The following is an 8320-nucleotide window of genomic DNA, read 5'->3' as shown; positions in this document are numbered from 1 at the left end:
GCAGCGGCATCCCCGGCGGGGCTCGGGCATCCCCGGCGGAGCTCGGGCATCACCGGCGGAGCTCGGGCATCCCCGGCGGGGCTCGGGCATCCCCGGCGGAGCTCGGGCAGCCGGCAGGGAGAAGCGGGCATCCCCGGCCCCGCCGCTGCCAGCGGGCGCGCACGCAGCGCCAACATCTGGCGCAGCATCTGGAGCGCAAAACGAAGCGAGAGGAGCCGCGGAGCTGCCGCTCTGCCCAGCCCGGGGAGCCCCGCGTGGGGCCGGGGCTGCGGGACCCCCGTGGGGGACAAGAGCGGGGTCACGGTCCCGCAAAGCGCTCATCCCACAGCGTGGCCTCTCCTTCCTCTTCCTCTCACCCCTTGGCTACTTCGTCCATGAGCCAGAGCTCGGCCCCGGCCCGAGAGCCAAACCAGCCCTAGGAGGGAGCCTGGAATGGTCTGTCATTAAAGTCTGGGAACTGATGGGAATCCAAGCCAAAGGAAAGCTTGGGTTTCTGCTGCTTTCCTGTGGCCGGCATGTTGGGAAGGCTGCCCGAGGACGCACACAGGATGGGAGCTCTGGGACACGGTGCTGGTCACCACGAGCTCGGGCAGCACCGTCCCCTCGGAGGCTCCAGCAAGGACCCAGGGAGCGTCCCAGCCCCAGCCTGGCCCCGGGTGATGCCGTCCCTGCAGTTCTCCCTGGCACTGGGGTGTCTCCCCTCCACACACCCTCCCCCTGCACCCTCCACTGCACCCCAGGGCTCCCTCCGCACTGGCCCGAGCTTCTGCCAAACCATTTTGGGATGTCCTGACTGAGAGAGGCTCTTGGGACAGCACATCTATTCCCCTTTGTGCCCTGACTCTGCTTTTAGAGCCAGTATCTGAATAATTCCCAAGCTGAGCAGGGAGCTGGGGTAACCCTCTGTCCAGAGTAGCAGAACAGTGTAAATCTGTTCCTTAAAGAGGAGTGATTTCCATGGGGAAGGTCCCGTTGGGAAGAATGGAGGGATTTGCTGAGCAGAGCCTGCCAAACCTCTGCCTCACAGCATCACCAGGGTTCTTGCAGGTTGGGCTCCCCCTCAGCACGTGCACCAATTTGTTCTGGCCAGCGAGGGCAGCTTGTGGCGAGTGCTAATCCCAGCTGCGGGGTCGAGCCTCTCGGGAGAGGGGAGAGGCCCCCCTGGCAGCCCTGGCCCCTCCCCAGACGCTGAGCATCCCAAAGCAGCAGCTTTGTGTAATCCCCACACAAAGAGGTGGTCACTGCTAATGGGTTTACCTGCTTAATTCTCCCCGGCCCTTCCTGCCTCTCAGGGTTTTCCCTTCCCGCTGGCTCGGTGCTCCAGGAAACTCTGCTTCCCACATTAAGCAGATTGTCTGCAGCAGGACAGGCAAACGCATTTATCCTGCAGAATTCCCCGGCCGTGACACGGCGGCGTTTCCAGGATATGAATCCTCTGTCCCTCACATCCTTCCCTGCCCTGCTTCCGGAGCCACGACACATTTATCAATGTATCACCCGAGGCACAGGGCATCTTCAGCCCCTGGCTGCCAAAGCACTTCCCCTGGCACCATCTGCTGTCACCCCAGCTGCCCAGAGGGGCCTGATGCTCGTGGTGACCACCAAAGCATCTCCCACCACTGCCAGGGCTCATCCCTGCCCAGCACAGCCCCACATCAGAGGGTCCTGGGGGTGGGTACCCTTGGGACAAGCCCCAACACTCCCCACTACCCCAAATTTACTGCTTTCTGCAGAAATTATCCCAACATGGGATTCCTTTTCCTGCAGGAGGGAAGGTGGGAAGGACATTCACACCCACATGTGCCACAAGAGCCAACCTCTGCAACGTGCCTCAATTAAAAATGGTTTCTAGGCTCAGCCTAGCAAATGTTGGCCTAATCTGGGGAGGAAGGGCTCTATAACAGATAGGCAGGACACTGGGCAGGAAACTGGGCAGGAAAATAATTTCCAGGCACAGCCATAGAAGCTACAGCGTGATAACTCAGGCTGCAAGGTTTGTGCTCCTTGGAGAACAAGGCCTCAAGCTCAGGTCCAAGCCCTGCTCTCCAAGGACAGCCCCAGCTTTCCAAAGCAAATCCAAGCACAACTCAAAGCCATCAGAATCTAATTGCTGCTCACTCGAGCAGATCCCCCTTGTCACTGAGCATGGAAATTCAATATGTGGGAAGAACTTGCAACAAAAAAATGAAATTCTGTTTATTTTCTTAGCAGGAGTTTGGCCTAAACCCTTCACTTTTGGAAAGAGAGTCAGTAATTCTGTCACTTCTTTTTTTACCCTCCTTTAATTACTTTCTAACCTAAATGAGAACCAAGAGGAAGGCTTGGGGCACTATCACAGCATCGTTGGCCAGATGTACCCTGGCCAAAAATGCGATTCCAAAATGAGACAGAGAGCAATGAATTATAACTGAAACACTGTTTTACCAGTTTTCCTCAGACCAGTTTTTCCCCAATACAAAATAAATCTTTTTTTTTTCCTAGCCAAACAACCTGTGTAAGAAAGAGCTTGGGAAGGGCATCCCTGAGGATGTCAGTTGTCACTGCAGATGCTTTGTCCAAAGGAAAAGGCACATGGACACTGTGCACCAGCTTTAGCTCCACCAACACCATGAGGAAACCCTCAGCCCAGGCTGTTGTGCTGGGGAACAGCCCCTTCACACTCAGGCGTAGCTTTCTGTGTGCACCACAGAGTTTACACTGTGTTAAGCCCATCTAGACACGGAACCATTTCCTCTTCCCTGGCCCCGCCACGCTGCTAAGCCCCAGTGATTAACGCTGTCTGCACCAAGGAGCAGAGAGCTCCCCACGGCTCCTAAACACCCTCTGATCCCCCAGCCTGCTCTGGGCTGGGTTTCTGGAACAGATCTTCCTCCCTCCTAACGCTTGGGACACATAAATTCATTCTGCGCCCATGGGATGGTTCCCAGCACACGCAGAGCAGCTCCATGGACTGACCTGCTCCCCCAGCCAGGAGTTGTTCCATTCTGTTTCTCCAAACCCTTCAAACCCACCTCTTCTCCTTTCTCACTGAAATGAAGGCTTAGATCTCTTTGGTTTTTTTGTAAAATCCTGGTTCTCTTGTCCCTCACAGCTCTCTCAGGTGCTGCCCACATTCCCAGGCACTGCTGCCCTGCACTGCTGCAGCTCCAGCCCCAGTGCTGCCCACCCATCTCCCAGCTCACCTGCCTCTGTAACCAGACAGAAATCACACCCCACAGAAGGGCTAAACCAGCCTGGAGAGTGGCTCCTGCCCCACTTTGCTGCCTGAACACCATCCAAAAGCAATTCCACAGCACAATGACCATGGTCAGGAGCATTGAGGTTCCACAGGGACAGACAGACAGCAGCAGCACCAGCCACCCTGTTCTCTCCAGGATTTTTCCCCAAGGCCATTTCCATTCCTTTTGGGGTTTTCTTGACAGTCTGGGCTGTCCCCCTGGGAGGCTGTGCTGCCTGGCCCTGTCCCCACACAGTCCTTGTCCCCTCGGGGCACAGGGACCCCAAGGAGGCCAGCACAAACTGCCACCGGGACGCCACGCGTAACACTGACAAACCTCCTAATAAGTGTTGAAAAGAAGAAGAAAAGAAGAAATAAAAGGAGCCAGAGGAAGGAATCTGCTCGGGGAACAGCTCCATGTGGGCTTGGCACCAGGGCACTCACCACATCAGCGCCGAGGGGACGATGGGTCCTGCCCAGAGGGAGCTGCTGGCCCCGACCCCGCAGGGATTTGGCCACTTCAAACGCTGGGGCTGCAGGAATTCTCTGTTGAAAAGGGGCCACACAGCCAGGGATTCATGAAAAAGGAAAATAGCTGGGTGCTTCCCTCGCTTCCCTGCCCTGGCCAGGCTGGGGAGGGTGCCCAGCAGCAGGAGCTGGGGGCTGTGGGCAGCATCACCTCAGGTCTCTGTCCCACAGCCATCGCTTCCTGCCTGTGCTTTATTTATCCCTCGTGTTTATTTTCTATACAGTTTGTCCTGGAATATGGCAGTCTGGGCTTTCAAGGCTTTCCTATCCACTGGGGTACACCCCACATGTGGGATGACAGATGGAATCAGCCAGTGCTCTGGCTTCTGCCAACTCCACAGAGGCTCTGTGGGCTTTGGGGGTTTTTGTTTCTTGGCCTTTTTTTTTTCCCCTCTTTTTTTCAACTGAACTTGTGCTTTTAACACTTCCTAGCTTAAATGTTTTCAAAAGTTAGAAATAGGAAAAAACCAAAAAGCTCCACTGATAACAACTTTTCCAGGTTTTCATGAAAATAAGAGAATCTTTCAGGATGCTGTGGGTGACTGCTGGGATGTGCCAATGGAACAGCAACCACAGATCCTGTTCTGGGGGTGTAACAGTGCTCCCCCACCTCACCAGGACCTTAATTCTGGGCATTTTGGGACAGAGCTGCTCTGTGATGATGACAGCAGGAGGCTCAGCCCCAGCTGGAGCAGTGCCATGACCATCCCCCAGCCCAAGGATCAAGAATGAGAATTAAAAGAAAGAAAGAAAGAAAGAAAAAAAAACTCTTTGAAATCAGTTTTAAGTAAACAAAAAATTGATCTCACAAGCTTCAGTAACCACAAGCATAAATTTGGGGTTGGCTGGGCTCTGTTTTGCTTGGGTTCTTCTGCATCACATATGAAGCCTATTTTAGGATGATTTGCTTGAGCGGTTCAGCACATCACCAGGGCCAGCATGCACTGCACAGTCACCCAGGAGCCACTGCTGGCCCCATGGCCACGGGGACAGGGACAGGCAGAGCTGGTCTGGGGGGCAAACAAAATCCCTCATCCCTTGGGCTCCTGCTGCCAGGGCAAGCTCTGGCACGAGTTCTCCCTCTCAGCTTCTCCTGCTGCTGGCCACGTTCTCAGGAACCCCAGACAGTGGGGGACAAGCTCGGAGCTCTGGGGTGGATGGAGCTCGATGCAGAAGCCCAGCTCCAGCACAGAGCAGTGCAGGCTGCTGTGAAATCAAAGCAGGAATTGCCAGGGCTCATCACTGCTGAGGCTGGAGGCCACACACAGCTGGGGCTTTACCCACCCTGACAAAACCAGCAAATCTAACTCACACCTATAAAACACCCACAGCTCATCCCCAAGTGTTCTGCACTTAAAGAACGGCTGCTGCTATATCTTCCAAAACTCCCTGGTTAAAATCCACATCTAACTGGCATGGCTGCAGGTTGGCTGTGTTTATCCACTCACTAAGAGTAAGCTGCTCAGTTTTCCAGAATCCCAACACAGAAACTCCCCACTGAGATGAACAGGACGTGCTTTCAGTGGTTTAGCAACTGTGCATCCTGTGTGTCCTTCGTGACAGCCACGAGCCCCACCACGGCTCCCTCACGCTGCTTTGAGCACATCTGCACTTCTGCAGTAATTCAATATAAATATATATTTATATCAGGTCCAGCAGTTGGACTCAATGATCCCTGTGGGTCCCTTCCAAGACAGGATATTCCGTGATTCTGTGATATATTTGTCATACATTCAGGAAGGCTGGCTTTTCAAAGTCTTGCAGGGCTTGGAACCAGCAACGATTATAATCAGGAAAAGAGCAGAGTGAGACATCTCCCAGCTTTTAATGGAATAAAAGTCCCATTTCTATCTTTATAGGGATAGATCTGATATTAAACTCATGCTACATGAATACAGGGAAAAAAAATCAGGATTTCTCACCTATCACAGGAAATCATCTGGATTTTCTGTGAGAAGAGCCTGACCTGCTGAAGCACTCAGAGATCACATGGAGACACCAGGGCCAGGGCAGCACCTCACCTCACCACACCTCACCCACCAAAGACAGCTCAGGTGCATCACCTTGCACAGAACTTGGATCTCTTCCCCCACAACAGCAACTCCAACCCCTGTGTGGCTTTTGTGCATGCCTGGGTGGAAAGAATAATTCCAATAATCCATTAGCTGTGATTATTTGGCATTAGTGAGCTTCTGTATTTTGCTGCTGCCATGGCTGGCTGAGGAAGCCTGAGGATGGCCCAGGAGGATTCTTAAGGGTGGTTTCTTCAAAGATATTTAACTTTTTAATATTTTTTAATGCTTTTGCCAATTTTATTCAAATCTAATAGATCTTACTCTCTCTATCAGCAGCATCTGCATTGCTGTGAGGGAGCAGCACCTCCATGGACAGATGTGAGGGGGCACAGGGGACAAAGCCACTATCCTCAGGGCTTGTCCTCCCTGGCCCTGCAATGTCCTACTCCAGAGCACAGGAGCTGCAGCCACCTGCTGCCAGCGGGAAATGACAATGACAGGGAGAAAATGCAGATTTTACTGTGTCTGGAGAACTGCAGCCCCGTGAAGCTGAAGTATTTAAATAGACAAGAATCTTTTGTCCAGGAAACTGAGCACTAATAATAACATTTCCTCCTGCAAAGAAGGCTTCTTCCCAGCTGCTTTCCACGGTCTCTGCCTCCTCCTGTTCCCTGGCACTGTCCCAGACCTTGTCACCCCCCTTTCCCCTCTCAGGCTGCAGAACACCCCACGGTTTTCCAGGCTGCCTTCACTCCACTCCCCAGCTCTCCCTCCTCCACCAAACATCCGGATTTTCTATTTGATTCCCTGCTCTGTTTTCTCCTCCAGGCTGCCTTGGCAAGCACACACCACAAAGAGGAAGCCTCTCCTCTGGATCTGGTGCCCAGAGCCTGGGCACACCCCAGTTCCCCCATCCTTACTGGGAGAGCTGGTCCTGCTCACACACACATCCCGCTCAGAGAGCACAGGGCACCAGCACAGAGCCACCACCTGCACCTTCTCCCAAATGCCCACAGCTTCCCAAAGCTGTGGGGGAATTTTTACAAGGATGAAAGAGGGCACAGCCCAACATTCCATCTGCTCATCAACTTTCCAAACCCTGGCCAGAGCATGGAGGAACTCCAGCTCTCCAACCAGCTACAAATTATTGAATTATTCATTCATTTCCTATGGGCACGCTTCCCAAGTCAGCCCTAAAGAAAATCCACCCCAGGACACCAGCCCTGTGTGTGGGTGTTGGGATCACTGCTGTGGCAGCAGAAAGAGATTTGGGGCAGCTGGGTACCTCAGCAAGGGAAGACAGGGAATTTCCTGGAGCAAAAACCAAGCCCTGATCTGTTCTGCCAGCACAGAACAATGTGCTGCAGGAGCCAGCAGCCATCCTCTGGAGAGCAGAGCTGTGCTTCCCATCCTCCCTCTGGAACAGCATCCCTGTCCCCATGGCTGTGGGTTAAACAGCAGGGCTGGGTCCCCTGGGAGCATCCCAGGGACAGGAGCCAGCCCTGCAGCCTCTTGCTGGGACAAAACCACGTGAAGGAAAGATGGAGTGGTCAGAAACGAGATCTTTAGGAAATCAAGTCTTACCTGGAGGAAATGTGGGGCTGAGGGAGCTGTGTCTGGGCTGGAAAGGAGGGGTCAGAGCAGGGGGCTGTGGCTGCTCAGAGATCTCAGCTCAAATCCTTCAACGTCCTGCTGCTGTCAGGGGACCAGAGTCTCAGCAGAACCTGCACAAGGTGACAAATCTGAAAACCAAAGTGCTAGGTAACAGGAGGAATAGAAATAAATGAGCAAAATTAAAGAGATTTAATGAAAATATATCTTGTTTCCATCTTAAAGAAGGGGAAGAGATAGAACAATTCTTATCCATAGCTCAACATATTTATTGGAATTAATTTAAGAGCAGAAAATTCACAGATAGAAAAAATATTGTTCAAACTGAAGTGTCCTGACAGTGTCGGTGTAAAATCTTTGTTGGTTGTAGTAAAATAAATTTGATTTAATGGTGGTTTGATCTCTTGAGTTCAACAGGACCACAGCCCTACCCTGCTCCCTCAAGCCAGCCTTGGAGGAGAGGATGGTGTGGAGTCAGGAAAGCTGCAGGATATCAACAAAAATATTGAAATTAGGGTCCAGGTTTCCACACACAAAACCCTAAAGAAACTGGATCCCAAGTGCCAGTTTTTAATTAAATACCAGCTTGGAATATTATAAAAATCCAGGAAGTAACATGTAATTATGCATCTACAAAGCTGATGACTCAAATTATTCTATTGATTTGAAATACAGTGTGTCCAAATGCATTTTACATATGTAATAAACTTGTTAGCTTAATAAATATGTGGAGACAACATTGAAATTTGTGTCTGATTTTAGAAAGAAGTGGCTAAATCCCTGACCCATTCATCTGCATGAGAAAAGTGAAACAAAGGCTTCACTCATTTTATTTCATTCTTACAGAAGTAATGATTTAGAAAATGTACATTATCATCAACACTACAATCACCATCCTGAGTCTGTAATTCCACGAGGGAAGCCTGCACTGCACATAAACTAAGCCCAC

The 8320-nt window shown here is 51.9% G+C and overlaps 1 long non-coding RNA gene across 1 annotated transcript in view; it reads right to left on the bottom strand.

The window, feature by feature from the left end:
* Positions 1-8320, bottom strand: part of LOC115908883 — a 49352-nt gene that overhangs the window by 10802 nt on the left and 30230 nt on the right. The window contains exon 5 of the long non-coding RNA XR_004061128.1: positions 7345-7484. This is a non-coding gene — a long non-coding RNA (uncharacterized LOC115908883). The remainder of the gene's footprint in view (positions 1-7344; positions 7485-8320) is intronic.

Source organism: Camarhynchus parvulus, chromosome 13 (genome assembly GCF_901933205.1).
Source record: "Camarhynchus parvulus chromosome 13, STF_HiC, whole genome shotgun sequence".
In the NCBI taxonomy this organism is placed as follows: Eukaryota; Metazoa; Chordata; class Aves; order Passeriformes; family Thraupidae; genus Camarhynchus; species Camarhynchus parvulus.
The sequence above is the reverse complement of the archived record's forward strand: the minus strand, read 5'-3'. Positions and strand labels throughout refer to the sequence as shown.